The following is a 20,992-nucleotide window of genomic DNA, read 5'->3' on the forward strand; positions in this document are numbered from 1 at the left end:
TCATTCTGTTCTTGAACAAACCAGCAAACCCCTAACCACTGCAGTTTACCAACGCTATGATCACATTACACTAAGATTGACTTGTTTTTGTTCTAATTGTGTTGTTCCAATAGTTGTGTATAATTTATGTTTAATTTATGCTGCTATGTACCTACAATGCTATGGCAGGTTTGTCATTGTACTTGTGACGTACCTGTATCTGTACATATAACAATAAGCATCATTAACTTTGAATTTTTGCCTCTGGGCCCCCTATATTCAGTAACTTACAGCCTTTTATTGATTTGATCCATTTGATCCCAGATCTGTGCAGGACCACTAAGATTTCTTCCATGATTTTAAGTTGTGCCTCTGAGTATTTTGTTGCATCAATCATGTAATTCTGTACCCCATGCAAAATAAAAACACTTCTCGATATCTCCATGGCAATATCCATTGCCCCCTTTGAACTTCCAGTTGAATTTGCAGTATATATCAGAATGCAGTGCCATAAAGAATTGGACACATCCATTTTAAACAGCATAACTTTCTTTTAGTCAGCTATCTTTTTCATGTCCTATACATCCATTTGGTATGTTGAACAGTGTTCACTGCCTGAAATCTGCTCACACATTTGATGCCTGATATTTTTGACTTTGAGCAGGGCCTTTCCTGTACCAACCTATCAGTTGCCCTTTATGATTCAGGAGCTCTTGTACTTAGTCATCAAGATATGCCTTTCTGAGTCTCCCAACCTGCAGCAGAAAAATCTCTCAAACTGCTACAACAGGAAAAAATGCTCAGGCCAGCTCTTTCTTCAATGAAAATGTAGCAAATTAAATGGCTGCTTTACCTTTGCAGTTACATCTCTGCATCCTAACTGTTAATTATTATTCTTAGCACCACTGACTGCATAGACAAGAGATTATCCACACAACTAAAAACAGCACTGTTAAATGCAGCAGCATGAAAGATTTCTCAGAAAAAAAACTTTCAATTATTTTTATCAACTATAAGTAATGCATCAATAAGATTGCTTGCTCCAATGCAAACACAGATCTTGATAATCAGATTAAGTCAGAATACCAAAAAACAAGAGGCATTGTAAAGTGTCTATAGTTGAAGTATTAACAGCCTGTCTGTAAAATGTCTAGAAAGGAAGAGAATATCCTTGGCAATATACTAAACCTGATGCCTATCCACCCAGATTTTAGATATCTCTTTTATTTTTGATAATTGTCCCTAATTAATATTATATACACTCAAAAAAGATCAACCTACTGATTCTTAATATATGTTAAAAGGAGTCAGTTTATTACTGCATTTTCAGTGTGTGACATTATGAAATCATTTGCTTTCCATTTGGGAAAAGCAAGTTAGGGTTTAACCAGCCTGACTTCAGAACTTAGTTCGAATAACTCAACCCTCCATATGCACAAAATCATTCTCAGCCACTTTACTAAATACACACCAAGAAGGAATGGAATATTTTTATCATAGCTCTCAGAAACTGTTCATAACTTTTAAGCTACTTTTAAGCAGCAATAAAATGGACAGATTTCCTGCAGAGAGTGGTTTAGGTGATTAGGTTTAACGGCTTCTAGAAAGAATTCCTGCAGATGGTTGTTGGAATGGGTTCTGATGGTTCTGAAGTGTGGAAAATAGAGGACTGCAATAAAATGTTACAGCCGATTGAAAGACCTAACATAATTTTTCCTGAAGGCTATTACCTTTTGGGCAATTTCAGAAGTATATACTATTTCCCTGTACAATCTAGAATTCTTATGAATAGAACAGTAGATAATTACAGTACTGCAACTCTTAACTAATTAAGCTTCAACATCTGCTGTGTGACAGACAAATCTAATAATTTATAAGCAATATTAATACCCAGAATAAAATACAAAGTACATATACATCACCATATACAACCCTGAGAACATTATACTGAATTGATGAATTGCTCCTATTCTTTTGGTTGTACGGAAGCGGTGCTTAAGCAACTCTTGAGAGTTCAAAGGAGATTATGTTAGAAAGGACGTTATACGCTGATAATAAAATCACCCATTACCTGTCACATTATCTGTACTACAGTCAAAACTGATGATCATAAAAACATTGTACAACAGCTATTTCATATCCAAGTCTGCTTTTTACACAACAAGTGCACATTATCAAATACAAGGTAATTCATTTTTTGAATCCTTTTTCCTGTCATTTTCTGGGAAAATAACACAAATTAAGGTTTGGAGAAGCAGAAATCCATGTCTCTGAACCCATATCATGAGAGAGGAGTTTTGTCCAGATGATCACTAAAAGGTAGCAACCTTCACGTAAATGAACTATTGACAACAATTTCATTATAGACTTATAAGTAAGTTTTATTTTAAAATTTTCAATTTGTGATTATTTACAGTTATAGAAAAAGACATAATGCATTCCAGTTTTAGATAAAGCCATTTTGACATGATGCCAGCAAAATATCAGTTTACAAATGCAAAAAAATTGAAATCAGTTTAATATTATTTCTCGAAACAGAAATAATAATTAAACCTAATGATGGTGTAAGGTGTACTGCACCCATGGCAATGCACTCTTTAAAAACATTGTACGGGCACAGTATGTATTACATCAAATCACATAACACTGAACAACAAAAAGGCTGTTCAAGTTTTTTAGTGCAATGGTATGAGACTGTGTTTCTTTTTTTCCATGTTCAGAATATGACGCCATTAAATTAGCCATCTTCTGTAATATCACTTTATACACGTAAGCCACTAACACGAGTCCTATCTGCCTGCTAAACGTAAGGACAATTACTAGATCTCCTGCCCAATAAAATAAACGGATATGAGTTGACACATAATATGCCTTGAAGAGACCAGATTGAGGAGGTGTTTGATTGTGAGAAGTTCAAATACCAGGTGCAGTGCCAGAGACAGGGGTAGAGGATATGATGTGAGCCTATAGAGGTGGGGTGTAGAGGTCTTGCTCACTTTGCAGAGCCTACTCTCTCCTTGGCATTATAAGACCTGCAAAGAGAAAAGCCATCAGGACCATCACTGAGGTGCAGAGCAAGCCTCCAGATGGCTATGAATGAAGAGGTGTGACCCGTGGACTAATGCTGTTGGGACACAAGCCAACTCTGGCCAAGTCACCTTGGTAAGTTTGTCTGATGTTGAAGACCCGAAACACCTTTTGACCCTAGGTTACATCACTGACGTTGTGTCCCAGCTCATCCTAAGATGTATTTCAGCATCATGCTCCTGAAATCCTGATATTATCAAGTTAGTACATGTCTCCTTTCCAATCTCGTGCATTTATTAAATTGACTCCAAAAATAGGTAACGCAGATTTAAGTAATCCCGCACATCAAAACAAAGACTTATGATTTCAACTTCAACATTTCTATCCTACATAACATCAGATCCTTAATTGCATGAGTCATGAGCAGCCTCTATTCTAGAGCACCACTGCAGTGCTCAGTTGCCAGGGTGGTATTTTGCTGAAATCCAACTCCTCTTGTTAAGAAATTGCTTCAGGAAATTGGACGACACTGTCAAATTGCTGGTCTTTTCTTGTATTTTACAAAGTTTGTTACACAAAATGAAACATTTTGATTTTAATATATGTAACAATATAAGTATTTTCAAAGTATGAAACATATACAAGTTTCATCTATTACGTCTATCCCTTTATTTAATGTTACATGTAAATGGTCTGAAATTACAATGATTAATCAAACCATTTAGTTTAACTTTTCACAAAGAATTATCTTTTGCATCAGACAAAAAGTAAATTTGTACTTTTATTCTTTCCTCAATTTTTTTCTGGCATTATACCTGCTTAATACTGGTTACTTCTCTTTTTATGAGTTCTAAGGAGAAACTAGTGATCTGGTTTCTTTAGGGACTTTGCACTCGAGGACATGTTGGTTCACTTCTCAATTTTCCCCAAACATAGTATGCTATTGGTATGCTATTTTCATGTAGGTGTATGTGCTCCCATCAACTTTTCATCCTGCACTCAAACGATCTTTATGATGCAGGTGAAGCAAAGCCAAGATCAGAAGCTGGGGTCTGGCATGTGCCTGGGAACCAGTGTTTTTTTGGGGGAATGGGGCCAAGAGAGCCAAACGGGAGTGACTATGAAGTGTACCAAGTGTGAATTTAGATCAGGAGCTGGAAACTTGAGTACCACTGGAATATAGGCAGTCCGAAAGTGTGCAATGGAGAGTGGGGGTGCTTCGGAGGGCAGGTAGAGGTTAGATGATCTGGGTGACAGGAAGCAGCATTGCATTTAGCACTGAAATAATGAGAAACATCATCATCCTGAGTTCATCAAATCTTTGGAGTTGTGCAAATAATAAACGTATAGAGACTCAGTCAATGGTTGTATTCAAAACAGATTTTTTTTAGTTTTGGACATGGGAGGAATTGAAGGAAAAGTGGAGAATGGGGTCAAATAAGGAGCTAAAAGATCAATCATGATCCCCAGTTCCAATGGTGAAGCATATCACCTATTCCTGTTCCTTGGTGTTTTATCCTCATATGATGAACCAACAAAAGGAGCTGTCTGGTTTCATTATTTGACTATATTGGTTGAAAGGTTGTTGGATATGAAGGGTACAAAGGGATATGAGATAAGTACGGACAAGTGGCACTGATATCAAAGTTCAGCTATGACTTTCTGAAATGGAAGAGCTGGTACAACAGGACCTTCTGCCTCTTAATTTCTTCTACTTTGAGGTGGCATGATAGTGCAGCGGTTAGTGTGATACTTTACAGAGTCAGTGACCGTGATTGGGGTTCGATTCCCACTGCTATGTGTAAGGAGTTTGTACATTCTTCCCATGACTACATGGGTTCGTCCCGGTGCTCCGGTTTCCTCCCACCTTCCTAAGACTTACGGGTTAGGTAGTAAGTTGTTGGTGTCAGAAGCATGCGACGCTTATGGTCTGCCCCTAGCACATCCCTGTTGACATAAATGACATATTTCACTGAATGTTTAGATGTTTCGATGTAGATGTGACAAATAAAGCTAATCTAATCTAATCTCCCTTTAGTTTAGCTTACTCTATTTGCTGCACACCGTGCTGACTCTTCTACACTGGAAAAGATGATATAATCAAGGAGATAACGGTGAGTAAACTGCAAGACATATGATTTGAGTTGCTTGTCTTCTCCCCCTAATCTTCCTCTTCTCAGTGCCTGAATTTACGAAGAAGCTCAATTTAAATTGAGGGAAAAACATGACAAATTTCAATTATGTGCTGCAGCATTACATACAAATTGAGTTCAATAATTTCAGATTATACAGTAGCTACCAGATCCATTTAACAGTCAATAATTAATTCTGCTATTTCAGGTTACAGCTTTTCTATATCTTCCTTGCTTCTCACTGCCATTTTTCTTTTGCTCATCACTTTTGCCATTTGTCCCACTCAACTCAAAAACTTTCTCTCATGTCAGTTTCCACCCTCTCCCTCTTCCCCCACTCTCCAATTTAATGGGAGCCACCTCAGTTCAAAGTAAGGAAGATTTATTGGGGGTGACCACTGCTATCAGGGCTTTGCAATGAAGAACACAGCTCACAATCGATGATACATCAGACTTAACTTCAAAATGTTAGAATTGGAATTAGCTCCTCATTTTCTTGTTTGGTTCTTCAACGGGCTAGTGGCATTCCAGAACTTTAGGGGTGAAAGTCAGGTAATGCCATTCTATCTATTTCAGCTGGGTCTGCTTCACATTTGTGTGAAGAGTAAATTTTCAAATTGTAAACGAAAATTTGTGTGGTGTACTGTATATAGTTTCTCACAGCGCGTTACTTAGAGTTTCACATTACCATTTGTTCTGTCCAAGCACTTGTTGCTCTAATTTCCGATGATTTCAAAGCACATTTGTGGACTAATTATTTTATTATTTTATTCCTCTTTTGATAGTGATTATATTTCAATTAGCACCCGTTGCTATATCGAAAAGCATCAACAATGCCTTGGTAAAAGAAGGATGCACAGCATAGGTCCTTTTGCTATCAGCACTTACAAGAACATAGTTTCCTTTCTTACTTAGTAAAAAGCTTCATCTCTCAACACATTGGCTTTTCATTATGTAAGAATACTTCTATTATGTACCGAAACAGTCCGAGAAACAATTACATACCAATTTGGTATCAAGCAATTCAGGAGTTACACTTTTCTAGCTATTATTAAGGATGGGATGGTGAACACAAAAGGACCAAATAAAGGAGAGGGGATGAAGACAGGAGGGAGAAAGAGAGGGGAGAGGAAAGGGTAGAGGCAGGTAGAGAGGGAGAGGGGTTAGAGGGGTAGGGGAGGGGGAAGGGGGAGTGGGAAAATGGGGAAGAGGAAGGGGAAGAAGGGTGAGGGAGAGAGATGGGGAGTGTGGGGGAGGGGTAGAGGCAGGAAAGAGGGAGGAGCGGAAGAGGGGGAAGAGGGGAGGGGAGGGGGAAGGGGAGGGGATGAAAAGTGAAGGGGAGAAATGGGGGAGATGGGGAGGGAGGAAGAGGAAAGAGAGAGTGGGGAGGAGAAGGGGAGGGTAAAAGGAAGAGGTGGCTGGAGGGAGACAGGAAGGAGAAAGGGGGAAGGAGAGAGGGAGAGGGGAGGCAAGGGGAGGAGAGAGAGGGAGAGGGGAAGAAAGGGAGATACATTATCTTCTTCTTTAGCCAATGTAAGTCTAAGTTACAGATAAAAATAGACACAAAGGAATTGTGCCCATGTTAGTGAGTTGAATATGGATACAGAATGTGAAAAGAGTGAAAAAGTAGTGTGGAAAGTGAAACAAAATGGATTCATGTCCACAACCTTCCTCGCACACTCAGATAATGAGCTCAAAATAGCTTTGATCAGCAAATTAGATTACTGGCTTTGCATCAAAGTCAAATAACTGTTGGAATAAAAAGCTGTTTTGAATCTGCTTCTTCGTTACTGGCGATATCCTCACTTCTTCCATTTATAATGCCTTTATCTCATGATATTTACTCAGACCTTAGACCCAAGATTTCCTCCCAGATCCAGTAGCTCCTTGTTCAGTGTTCCACGGGAGCCATAGGCATAGATGTCTATCCTTTTACAGCTTATCCTGAGTAGAGGAGCTTTCAAACCCCTGAGCAATACTTCAGAGTTTAGCTATGACTCAGAAAGCAACTATCAAATAAAACAGTAAGCCAAAATCAAAGCAAGAAAATAGGATTGAAGAAATAAGCTTCAACCAGCTTATTAAATCAATGTACAAACAATAAGTTATATCTGCTGCTGTATTCATTATTAATACTATAGATTACAACATAAACTAATATCTTCATTAATTAGTTTTATCAAATGATTTAAAAATAACCATGATTAATCATGCAATTATAAATGAATTAATTGCAGTATTAATTACTTTGTAAAACAATAATGGAAAGCTAATAGTTTTGAACAGAGCTAACGAACAATAAAGGGTTTCAGACAGTGTAAAAGGAATAGGCAGAGCTGGGATGAAGGGGAAAAGGCATTGCGAAGAAGAGCCATTGCTGTGCAGAGGGAGCATGCGAATGAGTGGGACTTTGGGGAGGGAGCATGCAAAGATAAGTGACAGAGAAAGGGAGAGAGCAGAGTGGAAGCATTTTGCCAAGTCAGAAGTTATTAATCACACAGTTCAACCAAACCAATCCCAATCAAAGAAGGCAACACTGTATCTGAATGAATTTAGGCCTTCACTGCATGGTCAGTCCTTGTTTGTATCTCTCCCTTTTATCAGGAAGGCCACGGGAAGGAGGTTCTGGCACAGTATTGAACCATAGAGAGAATGGGGATGGGAGATCCAGCAGGAAGGGTATTCTCTGCAGAGTCCATCCTCGAACAGCTGTGGCAAGCTGAGCTGGACATTGCTGGGATTCTGTGTGCTTTTATCTCATAAAGCTTGTCAAAACACAGGCAATTTCATCCTTGACAGTTGTACATCTTGGAGTTTCTCATCCTTTCCACTGCTCTCAGATTGTGGTACACTGCTTTAAAGTATCCCTGTCCCCAACTCTTACTGAATTCTGAGAATCTGCCATTTTTGTCTCCACTCTTCAGCCACTCTCTGTCAACTTTTTGATTAATTCAATTTGTATAAATGGAAGTTTCTGATGATGAAACATCATTTACTGAAATTTCATATCGTTAAGGCAATGAAATGGAAATCACTCTAATCACAAATTGACTGATTATTGTCCTGAGAGAAATCAGTGCCTAATTAAGCTGAAGAAGACAATGCAACCACACATCCTTAAAGTGACACTAAAAAGAAAATAGCCACACATATAGCAGCATTTTAAGGCACATGGCATTACACTTCAATTGTCATGTATCGTTTTTTTCTAACTCATGCAGCAATAGATGACCAGCTTGATAAATCATTATTAGAAATGATCATATAGTTTCAGCTTTTCTATCAGTCCAGATGTCTTGCAGCCTGTTTTATACCATAAACTCCCACAAACTTCCACCAAATCATTCCCCCTATACCTGCCTCACCGAACAACAATTCATCTCTTTAAAAAAGTCTTTATGAGTTTTCACAATTCAACACATTGTTGCTAATGCCTGGAGAGATGACTAACATGTTTTCAAGAATTGTTGACATTCAAGAATTGTCAAGACATCAAATACTGATTATAATTATATTTTATTGGTTACTTGATGTTGAAAATTAGTCTTTTTTTAAATATTACACAGCCTATATCTTATTGTTGAATTTGGTTCAGGAGACATTTAAGAACTGTGGTAAATGGGCAGAAGAAAAGGAGAGGAAAATGTCAAATTTTGATTTGCAAATAATTCTAATTAAACAGTAATAATAAAGCCATAATTGGTTCTCATTTTTATTTTATTGCAGATCTTCAATCTTGGCAGGGCTTATTAAAATATTTACTTATGGATAAACATTCAAATGAGTTAACAGAAAATCGGGAATTTAGGCAGGGTTTAAATATGCAATGGTGAAAGTGCCCTTCCAACTGCTTTCATGCCTTTCCACCATTTGTCCAGATAAAAACATAAAGTCAGTTGTGGAACCATTGAGTCAGGCTACGTTTTATCATGAATGAAGTAGAGACAAATAGTGTAAAATCGATTCCAAGTAGGAAGCATCTTTCCTGCCTTGGGCTTCTCATTCTCTATGGAACAGCTTTGCGAACACAGTTTAAGAAGTGCTCGAGCAGTTCAGTGAACTCCCTGAGAGCATTTTAAATGAGAGAGAATTCATGAATTTTTTATATTAAGATTTAACCAGCCATCCAGCAGCCTCAATGTTAAGGCACTCTTGGTCACCTGGCAAAGCCGAATCCACAGGCATCACAGTCATCACAGGTTTTGCCATGTTGCATCATTCTAAAGGAAATACAGATGTGCGTGCGTGTGTGTGTGCGCGTGTGTGCGCGCGTGTGTGTGTGTGTGCGTGTGTGTGTGTGTGCTTGGGTCCACATGCATGTACAAGAAAAGTGTGAGTGAGTTGGGTAGTGGAGGGGAGGGGCATTTACCAGTGCAAACAATGGTCTTTCTTTACTAACTGACAAATAGTGATAGTGCTGATTAAAAATGATTAAGAATAAAGTGCTGGGAAGTAAAAACTTGGTCAGACACTAAGCTCAGGATGCAGAATGCTGATAACCACATTTTTAATCTGAAGTCTGTCATTGAACAACCACCAAGAACAAGACATGCAGAATCATTTACAATTGGACCAGCACAAAGAACAGCGAACAGAACTTACCCTCCTTCTGTTCAGTACCCCTCCTAAGCCCCTCTTCCTTCCCCCTCTTCAACTTGACACCTCACCCCAGCCCCAACTCCTGTTGTCTGCACCATCCTCCCATCTGCACCTCCCACCTCTTCCTCACTGACATTGAATGGTCACTCCTTTACAGGAGCCTCACTATTGTACCCCTATGCCTGCACCTCAGTGAGTTCCGATCCCAACACAAGATTGAACTCTTCTCCTAACTCTGTTCCTGGTTCTTCAGCAAGGAATCATCATTAACCACTAACAATCCTTTGCTCTTGCCTCCATCACTCCCCTTCCACTTCCAGTCTCTACCCTCTCTCCATGGTTTCATTTCCAACATCTCGTATTCAGCTTGGATAGCTTACAACCCAATTTGCATAAATACTGAATTTTCCAGTTTCAGGAAACCCACACTCACTTGGTTCTCCTCTCTCACACACTCACCTGTTTATATGATTTTCTTGCTTCCCCCCTCTAAATGCCCATCATCCAGCTGGTTCCACCAATCACTTAATACCCCCAACCTATCCCTTCCCCCTTGTCCTGGCAGCCTTTGCTCTTCACTCCCAGTCCTCTTCAGTCCTGATGAAGGGTCTCAGCCCAAAAGATCGATTGTTTACTTTTTCCATAGCTGCTGCCAGCATTTTGCATGTGTTGCTTGGATTCCCAGCATCTTCAGATGTTCTCTTGTTTGTGGCTCTTCACTCGCAGTCCTGACACAGGATCTCATTCCAAAACATCAACTTGCACCATTTGCCTCTACAGATATTGTTTGACCCACTGAATTCTTCTAGCGTTCTGTCTTTGAACAGAAGCATGTGCAATGTCCTGGTTAAGATTTTTACTGCTAACACTGTAGAGTATTTCATTTAGTAGCTTTCTGCAGAAGCAGTGTGTCCTGCTGAAGCATGGTTGGGTTTCGGGCAAAGATAAGGGGCTGTGAGGTTCAACTTAGGAATGTTGTGTCGGCCAGTCAGGATGGAGGAATTGTGACAAGGTTCAAATGAAAGCTGGGCAGAGAGAGATTTGTGATGGACACTGGTAGGGCTGGTGTTTTGTTTTTGGTGGGAGCAGCAGAGAGGACAGGAAGGAGGTTGAGGATGCCATTTCTGATCTACAAGGTGCTTTGTGCAGATTAATGGTTCCAAGGAGGAAGGGCCAATACTCCTAAGAGAGCGCCTGTTTGTTCTAAATGGATTACGAGCAATATTGAGGATTTGGTGTGTTCTTTCACGCAGACAGTGGGTCCAGCACGAGTTAAAAACAACTACAAGTTGAGCTCCAAACTTACGTGCACATGTGGACTAGGCTTTCTGTAATGGGCCCTTTCATTTTTCCCTTTCCTTTTTCCTACTGACTGTTTGTAAATTTATAAATTTGATATTTTATAAATATACTTCCTTTATAACTTTATGCGACGTACGACTTGTTATTTCGTGCCGACCGACAATTGTTTATGGGCAATATCTATACAGCATTCACTCAAATCGAGGTTTCTTTAATCAGAACATCCATAACGTTCCTGGTTGGCTGAACACTAAATAAAACCGACTCTCGATGTCTATTGTTTATGAAGGGTGGCCTTCTCAGCACTGAGTCCCACAGCTGTTAGCGAGGCCGGCAAAGAGCCTAGTTTCCATATGAACCTGGTGAGGGGGCTTCACATGGCTTCCAAAAGCTCTGAAAAGCACTGAGTGCTGCTTGGCTGCTGGTGAAGTGAAATGGAGCACCAACTGCAAACCTTGGAGAAGCAGAGAAACTGAGAGGCTAAGAAGAGATGTCAGTTGTGAATCTGTGCTTCTGGACAACAAAAGGTTTGACTAATTCATATCATAATTGATAAATGGAGAATTGTAAATTATACACCCATTTAATTAAGGTCCCTTTCTTAAAAGTCTGGATTTTTATTTTTTCATGTGATTAATTCACAGCAGAGTCAGAAAGGAACTTGATTGATGGAGAGAGAAGTGAGTGCCAAGTATTTGGCATACCACACACATGCACACAATTTAAATAAATATCAAGTAGCTGCTGAGGATGTGCTTTATATGTCATCTGTGGATCAGCAAGGGAAAGGTCATGCAATCACTGTATTTGGAGTATTGCCATCGTCAGGGCCTGATTCAAATCCAGCTCAGGGAGAGGTGAGCAACACTACTTTAAATTTAATTAAGTGTCACTGCTACGTCAGTAGTCTTGCTCTGTGGATCTATATAAAAGATGCACATCCCAGTACAAACCTTGATTCATTGTTAAAAAGAAGCGGAGCTTCCTTGGCAGGTCTATCGCAAGGGTAATGCAGAAAGTGGTTACATCTGACCTTTGCCATGCTGCTCTTGAAAATACCTATCACTGTCAACAGATACAAAGTGATATATATATATTTCATTCCAGAGCTCTGTCATCTCTCACCTTGCTGAGGAAATACAATGCAGTGGTTTTCGAGCCTCTCCTTGGCCCTCTCATATGAGTCAGTAAGACAATAAATGACCTGAAGACCAATTTACAGATTATTGTGCCAGAAATGTTTCCAATAGAATAGTAAACAGATGGTGCACTTCCACTGAATAAGATGGACAAATTAATTGATTTTCCCCATGGAGACATATCAAAGCCTAAAGGAGTAACTGAGAACTTTTTTACCTGATCAATGGCCTCTGATTGTTTCTAAATAAAGCCAACTGGTAGTATATTAAAAATCTATTTTATTTTAATAATAACCATCTATGGTGCAATAAAAAGAATGCAAATAAATGACAGTGCAGCTAATGCTCTGAGTGGGTATAATGGGTGCCTGTTGGAGATGAAATTTGTAGCTTCCAGTGATCAACAGCGATTATAGCTCAGTGAACAATACAGTCATATTGTGAGTTCTGATCTAAAAGTTCCTAAACCTGGGCCTCTGTACCTCCCTTTAATACTGGATCCTTGACTTCCTCACTGGGAGTCCACAGTCAATCGGGTTTGGAAATAATATCTCTTCACTGACAATCAACACCGGCAAAGCTCAAATTTGTATGCTTAGCTCACTGCTCTACTCTCTCTACAGCCATGACTGTACAGTTCAAATGCCATTTATAAATTTGCCAATGACACAACTATTGTTGGCAGAATTTCAGGCATTGACAAGGAGGCGTACAGGCCTGAGATAGATCACCTGGCTGAGTGGTGTCATAACTACAATCTTGCACTCCGTGTCAATTTGATGGTAGACTTCAGGAAGGGGAAGTCAAGGAAACACACACTAATCCTCATCAAGGGATCAGAAAAGGAAAGGATGAGCAGTTTCAAGTTCCTGGGTGTCAACATTTCTGAAGATCTATCCTGCACCCGACAAATTGATGCAATCACAACAAAGGCATTACCGCTGCTCTATTACATTAGAAGTTTGAGGAGACTTAGTGTGACACCACAGACTCTCATAAATTTCTACAAATGTAACACAGAGAGCATTCTAACTCGTCACATCACTGTCTGGTGTGGAGGAGCTACTGCACAAGATCAGAAAATACTGCAAAAAGCTATAACTTCAGCTAGGTCCCTCGTGACACTAACCTCCCCAGGACTGAGGACACCTTCAAAAGGTGTGGCTCAAAAAGGCAGCATCCATCATTAAGGACTCCAATCATCCAAGACATGCTCTATTCTCATGGCTACCGTAAAGGAGTTGCTCCAGAAGCTGAAGACACACACCCAACTTTTCAGAAACAGCTTCTTCACCTCCATTAGATTTGTGAATGGATAATGAACCCATGAATATTACCTTGCTATTTTTTTTGCTCTCTTTTTGCACAATTATTTATATATCTTATTGTAATTTATAGTCCTTTTCATTATTATGTATTGCAATGTACTGGTTCTGTAAAAGAACAAATTTCATGTCATTTGACAGTGATGTTAAACCTGATTCTGATTCTGCTCCACAGTTTAGCAGATTTATTAATCAAGGCTTACGTATTTTAGTTTCATTTCTGACCATCTCTGCCTTAGAGTTTCTTTGGCCTCAAAACATATGGTTGCATACAAAGTCAAGGTAATTAGAATCATGAAACACTACAGCACAGAACATACCTTTGGTCCATCTACTCCTTGCTGAACTATTATTCTGCTTAGTCCCACTGACCAGCACCTGGACCATAGCTTTCTGTCCATGTACTTATGCAAAATTCTCTTAAAGGTTGAAATTGGACCTGCACCCACCACTTCTAATGTAGCTCGTTCCACAATCTCACCACCCTCTGAGTGAAGAAGTTCCCTTTCATGTTCCCTTTAAACATTTCACCTTTCGCTCTTTACCTATGACTTCTAGTACTAAGTGAAAGGTGAAATTGGCCACTTGTGCTGTCGAAAACACCTGGGATTTTGCTTATCTACTATAAAGAGCTTATACTATCTACATACAAATTCCTCAGCTGCAAGAGGATAAGCAGCCTGGCTCTGTGCACATCCAAACCCCATTTTCAGGAAATTTCTATCAGAACAGCATTATCAATAAGATGCACACAAGCTGAATGTTGCTCCTTCCCTTTCTGAAATTCTGGAATTTCTGCCTCCATGTTATCTCCACCTCCAGCTCTGTGTTTTTGCTGAATGTGGGTTTGATCTGACAGAGGTTTATAAGATTATGAGAAGCATAGATGGAATACACAGAAAGTATCTGTTTCACAAGGTTGGAATGTCTAATACCAGAGGGCATGCATTGAAGGTGAGAGGGGGTAGGTTCAAGGGGGATGTGAGGGGTAAGTTTTTTACTCAGATAGTCGTGGATGGCTGGAATGGTGGTAGAGGCAAAAGCATTTGTGGCTTTTAACAGACATTTGAATAGGTACATTGATATAAGGAGGATGGAGGGATATGGACATGGTGTAGGTGGAAGCGATTAGTATTTTGGTGTCTTTTGTTTGATTTTTAGCTAGTTTAGCCCAACATTTTGGGCTGAATGGACTGCTTCTGTGCTGTATTCTTCTATGTCAAATGTTCTATGACAGTCAAACCTGGTGTATTTGGAAGAGAGCTGGACTTTGCACATCCATACATCATTCTACAAATGCAGAACAGAGGGCATCCTAACAACTCCGCATCACTGATTGGCACAGAAACTGTACTGCAGCAGACAGAACGGCTCAACAATGAGTAGACAACACTGCCATTGCATCACTAGAAATAGACCACCCAACATCAGGGACATCTATATAGAAAGCTGCTGGAAGAAGACCACACACACTGCTCATGGACTGTTTGTTCCATTCCTATCAGGATCAAAAACAACTGCTTTCCCTAAGCAGTAAAGCTGATCAACACCTCCACCCACTAACTCTACCACGGTTTTATTATTTCCTGTCAGTCACATTATGTGCACTGTTAATTTATAGACATCAAATCAATCTATGTATATAAGTTTTTTTTGTGCTGCATTGGATCAGGACTAACATTTATATTATTGTCCTTACACTTGTGTACAGGAAATGGCTTTCAACAATCCTGAATATGGCAGTGATTATTTAACGTGAATGTGTGTACTCAAATGGTATACAAGATTTGGCAGACATCTTCTGAGTAATCTCGTACCATATTGATGAAGTACACTAGGATCCCCAACTCTCTCAAAGTATATTCATTCTTTTTATCTTTTCATCTTCAGTGATCTCCAAAATTGTCTCAATCTTCTTTTGCTTTGCTGATTATCACCTCAAGCCCTTCCCTCATCATCTCCCAACAAACCTCTAAGAAAGGATGTGCTGACATTGGAGAGGTTTCAAAGGAGGTTTATAAAAATGATTCTGGGATTGAAAGGATTGTCATATGAGGAGTGCTTGATGGCTCTGGGCATCTACTGACTGGAATTCAGAAGAATGAGGGATGACTTCATTGAAACCTATTGAATGCTGAAAGGCTTTTACAGAGTGAATGTAGAGAGGATGCTTCCTAAGGTGGTGGAGTTTAAGACCAGGGGACATAGCCTCAGACTAGAGAGCTTTCCTTTTAGATCAGAGATGATGAGGTATTTCTTTAACTAGAGAATGGTGAATCCCTGGAGTTTGTTTCCACCATGGCTGTGGAGGTCAGGTCATTGGGTATATTTTTAAGGCAGAGGCTGATAGATTCTTGATTAGTCAGGGCATGAAAGGGTATTGGGTAAAAACAGGAGATTGGGGTTAAGAGGGAAAATGGATCAGTCATGACGAAATGGCAAAGCAGACTCAATGGGCCAAATGGTCTAATTCTACTCCTAGCAACACACATCAAAGTTGCTGGTGAACGCAGCAGGCCAGGCAGCATCTGTAGGAAGAAGTGCAGTCGACGTTTCAGGCCGAGACCCTTCGTCAGGTTTAAATTCTACTCCTATATATTATGGTCTAAATTGTCTCTGTCTCTGCAGGCTGACAGTTTACATCCCCCAGGACCCCATCTTTGCTCCCCCCCATCCAAGCTTTCCCTCTGCTACTTCCAGTTCCCACCCTAACCCCACAGTCTTTTTCCATACTGCTAACTGCTTATCTATCCTTCCTAGTGGTGGAATAGGGGAGGCTGTTGATAATTGGTGATCGCTCCATTGCATGGAGGGGAAGACGGTAGGCTGACGAGTTGCGTAAAGTGCCTTGAATGGACTCACACAACTTGAGCTGTGACGTCAGCCTCTCCCTCCCAAATTACCTCCCCCAACTTCTCCTTATGTGCAGCCGACTGACTTATGGGACTGAACAAATGAACAGTGTAGTAGAAAATTGGAGGGAAATTTTCATTCTAAAGAAGGAATTTTTTCATGCCACCACTCAGCTGCTGGCCTGCTGCTTTGCTGTTGTTGTCAACGTTGCAAAAAGGTGAATTGTGTAGGTTAGAATTGAATTGTATTGTGAAGTTTTCATATTCTTTGTGGTTTTCTTGTTTAGTTATTTATTATGCCATTCTTTCTTATATTTTAATTAACCTCTATGTTCGGACAAGATACATTACGAGAAATTAAAAAGGTCTCACTCTCAAACAGTATGATAAATTGATGTATTGATGACATGTCACATGACACAGAAGAGGTTTTGTGCGATAAACTTAAAACAATAGCATCTCTATCCAGGTTGATGAGTCAACAGATTTCACCCATAAATGTCATGTTGAAGCGTTTGTAAGATTTGCAAATGTTCGTGAAATTCAAGAAAACGTTTCCTGTTGCAAGGAGCTGCCCAAAACAAGCAAAGGCCAAGATATATTTGATGATCTGTCTTTGTGTCTGGAAATCAAAGGTCTGACTTGGATGAACTGTACTGATGGTGCCCTATCAAAGGTTGACTCCATGAGAGACTTCATTTTTCTTATAAAAAAAAGAAAATACTGACATTGTCACAACAAATTGCTTTCCTTACAGAGAGCCGCTGATACCAAACACTCTTGGAGAAGAAATGAGAAAAGTTCTGGATGATGCTACAAAATTGGATAACTTTCTTAAACAAAGACCAGTTCATGCGAGATTGTTTTAAAAATACTGTGTGGAAACCAGGACAAAGAGCACACCAATCTCCTGCTACAGTGCCTATAAAAAGTATTCACCCCCTTGGAAGTTTTCATGTTTTATTGTTTTACAACATTGAATCTCAGTGGATTTAATTTAGTTTTTTTGATACTGATTAACAGAAAAAGACTCTCTTGTGTCAAAGTGAAAACAGATCTCTACAAAGTGGTCTTAATTAATTACAAATATAAACAACAAAATAATTGATTGCATAAGTATTCATCCCCTTTAATATGACACACAAAATCATCACTGATGGAACCAATTAGTTTTAGAACTCACATAATTAGTTAAATGGGGACCTGCTTTCGGAGACCTGTGGGCAGTCAAGGTGTTTCAATTGATTGTAGCAAAAATACACCTGTATCTGCAAGATCCAACTGCTCGTGAGTCAGTCTCCTGGTAAAAACTACACCATGAAGACGAAAGAACACTCCAAGCAACTCCACAAAAAGGTTATTGGAGTACAGTTATGTCAATCATCAAGAAATGTAAAGAATCTGGCACAGCTGCAAACCTGCCTGGAGAAGACCATCCTCAAAAACTGCAAGAAGGGGGACAGGTGAAGGAGGCCACCAGGAAACGTATGACAATTCTGGAGGACTTACAAGCTTCACTGGCTGAGATGGGAGAGACTCTGCACAGAACAACTGGTGCTTCACTAGGCACAGCTTTATGGGACAGTGGCAAAGAGAAGTCACTGTTGAAAAAAACTCAAATGACATCTCAGCTAGAGTTAGCCTGAAGGCATGTGGCAGATTCTGTAGTCAGCTTGAAGAAGATTCTACTGTCCGATGAACCAAAATTGAGTTTTTTGGTCGTCAGGCTAAATGCTATGTTTGGCATAGGGACAAGCACCACACATCATCAAAAACACACCATCCCTATCATGAAGCATGGTGGTGGCTGCATCGTGCTGTGGGGATGCATTACTGCAGTAGGCCCCGGAAAGCTTGTGAAGGTAAAGGGTAAAATGAATGCAGCAAAATACAGAGAAAACCTGAGGGAAAATGATCCCCATGCAGTCTGACAGAGCTTGAGCAGTTTTGTAAAGAAGAATGGGAAAAAAAATGCAAGTGTCCAGATGTGCAAAGCTGATAGGGACCTATCCTCACAGACTCAGGGCGGTAATTGCTGCCAAAGATGCATCTACTAAATACTGACATGAAGGGCCCAGTTTTAAGGTGCTTGGAAGTAGGTACAGAAGAGATGTCAGGGGTAAGTTTTTTTACGCAGTGAGTGGTGAGAGCGTGGAATGGGCTTCCAGTGACAGTGGTGGAGGCAGATATGATAGGGTCTTTTAAGAGACTCTTGGATAGGTACATGGCATTTAGAAAAATAGAGGGCTATGGGTAATTCTAGGTAACTTCTAATGTAAGTATATATTCAGCACAGCATTGTGGGCTGAAGGGTCTGTACTGTGCTGTCGGTTTTCTATGTTTCTAAGGGGGTGAATACTTATGCAATCAATCAGTTTGTGTTGTATACTTGTAATTAATTTAGATCACTTTGACACAAAAGAATCTTTTTCTGTTGATCAATGTTGAAAAAGCCAAATTAAATCCATTGTAATTCAATGTTGTAAAACATGAAAACTTCCAAGAGGAGTGGATACTTTTTATAGGCTCTGTACATACAGACATCCAGTGGCTTAGCAGTGTAAGAGTTCTCCAAAGGGTGTTTGAGCTAAAAGCTGAACTGCAGAGGTACTTTCAAGAAAATAGTAGGCCAGATTTTGCTGAGTGCTTTGAAGATGAAGAATGGTGGCAGAAACTAGCCTACTTAGCGGACATTTTTCATCATATGAACCAGTTGAACAAATCTCTGCAAGAATCTGGAGAAAATATTTCGACTTCAAGTGACAAGATTCTTGGATTTAAAAGGAAACTGAATCTTTGGAAAAATCATGTTGCAAAAGGAAATCTTGAAATGTTCCCACTGCTGCTTGGGCTTGAGTGACGAAGGATACTAGACAGTCTCAGGTCTTAGCGAAAATCGAAATTTATTATGTTTGCCTATGAGTTTTTAAAATTTATGAAGGGGAAAGAAGGTCATTAATTTCAAGAAAGGTAAGGGCAATCTTAACTTCCTGTTTTTTTCAAGAAAGGTTGGCTAAAAACTCATTCTCTTCTCAAAAGAGCTTTGAAAATTATTTTTGGATTATTATATCTACAACTTACTGATCATGCTAACACACCATGAACTGTAGGTATAATAATTTTTATGCAGGGGTTCTCTGAGATCTGAAAGTAATTTCAAGGGTTCCTCCAGGGCAAAATAGTTGAGAAAGGCTGCATTAACCCATAAAACAACAATGTATCTTTGTGTATATGTGGTGTGTTAGAGTGTCCCAAGAACAGTACAAGGTGCTCTTGGAATCTAATATATTCATCTTACTCTCCTCCAAAGTGTTTTGTATTTTTAAATGTAAAAAAATACATAGACTATCATGTGAAAATGGTAGCTGCCTATAATTATGAATGAATGGACTGTAAAGTATTGATTAAAAGTTCATGCTTTATAACTTTCATTTCTATTTGGGATGTGGTGTCATAAAATGGCAAGACATTATTATGTGCAAACCTCACTAACTGCTGGAAATTGCTAAAAAGTCTAAGCCATCTATCTTCTAGCTGAAGCTTTAGTGATCTAATTTCATTGCGGTACTACTTAAATTATACTTCCTAACTAGTCCTTCCTGATTGCCTGCTGACCTGGCAGAATTTGCATCATCTCAATGTCCTATAAATATTAGCAAACAGCTAGTGGAGTTGATCGGAATTACCGTTGAGTCATCTGCCAGTAGTGAGAATAATACATCATGTCGACAATGGGACTGGGTCCTGATGAACACTACAGTGCGGCACAGCAGCTAGTGCAACAGTTACAGCACCAGCCGTAAGATCAGAGTTCAATTCCTGTCACTGACAGTGGGGAGCTTGCACGCTATCCCTGTGTGGGATTCCTCCAGTTGCTCCAGTTTCCTCCCACATTCCGAAAAAAAAACATACTGTTAAGCTTAGCGACTAGTGGGTACGCTATTTTGGCACCAAAAGCTTGGCAACACTTGCAGGCTGCTCTGCATAATCCTCGCTGATTTGATTTAGATAGATAGATACTTTATTGATCCCAAAGGAAATTACAGAGTCACAGTAGCATTACAAGTGCACAGATATAAATATTAGAAGAGAAGTAGAGAGAATAAAGAATAAGTCACCACAAACATTCTAACAAGAGGGCATCGTCACTTCCCCAGCTATAGGTTGGAGTCATTATAGAGCCTAATGGCCAAGGGTAAGAATGATCACATATAGCACTCTTTGGAGCAGCAGATTTAATGCAAAGGGTGGATTGTGACAAATAAAGCTAATTTTCTTCTTCTTTAATCATTTCCAGCCAGATTCTGCTTTTCAGAGTTAGTATCCTCTATCTACCTATAGTCACTACAGAATTTAACAAGGGTTGAGAACAATGGATAGAAATCATTGCATGATACTTGTGCGATACCATTGTTGACCAGGTGCGCATTGATTGGATTGCTTAGTTGTCTGAGAGTCCTTGAAAATTGAATTCAGCACAGTGGAACCATCAGAGAACATCCCCACTTCTCCGGGGAGGTTATTGATCAAACACTTAAAGGCATTTGGATGTAGGAAACCGCACTGAAAAATTCTATCAATAAACTGGGGCCATAATGATTGACTTCCAACAACCACAGCTATTTGTATCCTTCTAT

Source organism: Mobula birostris, chromosome 10, assembly GCF_030028105.1.
Source record: "Mobula birostris isolate sMobBir1 chromosome 10, sMobBir1.hap1, whole genome shotgun sequence".
In the NCBI taxonomy this organism is placed as follows: domain Eukaryota; kingdom Metazoa; phylum Chordata; class Chondrichthyes; order Myliobatiformes; family Myliobatidae; genus Mobula; species Mobula birostris.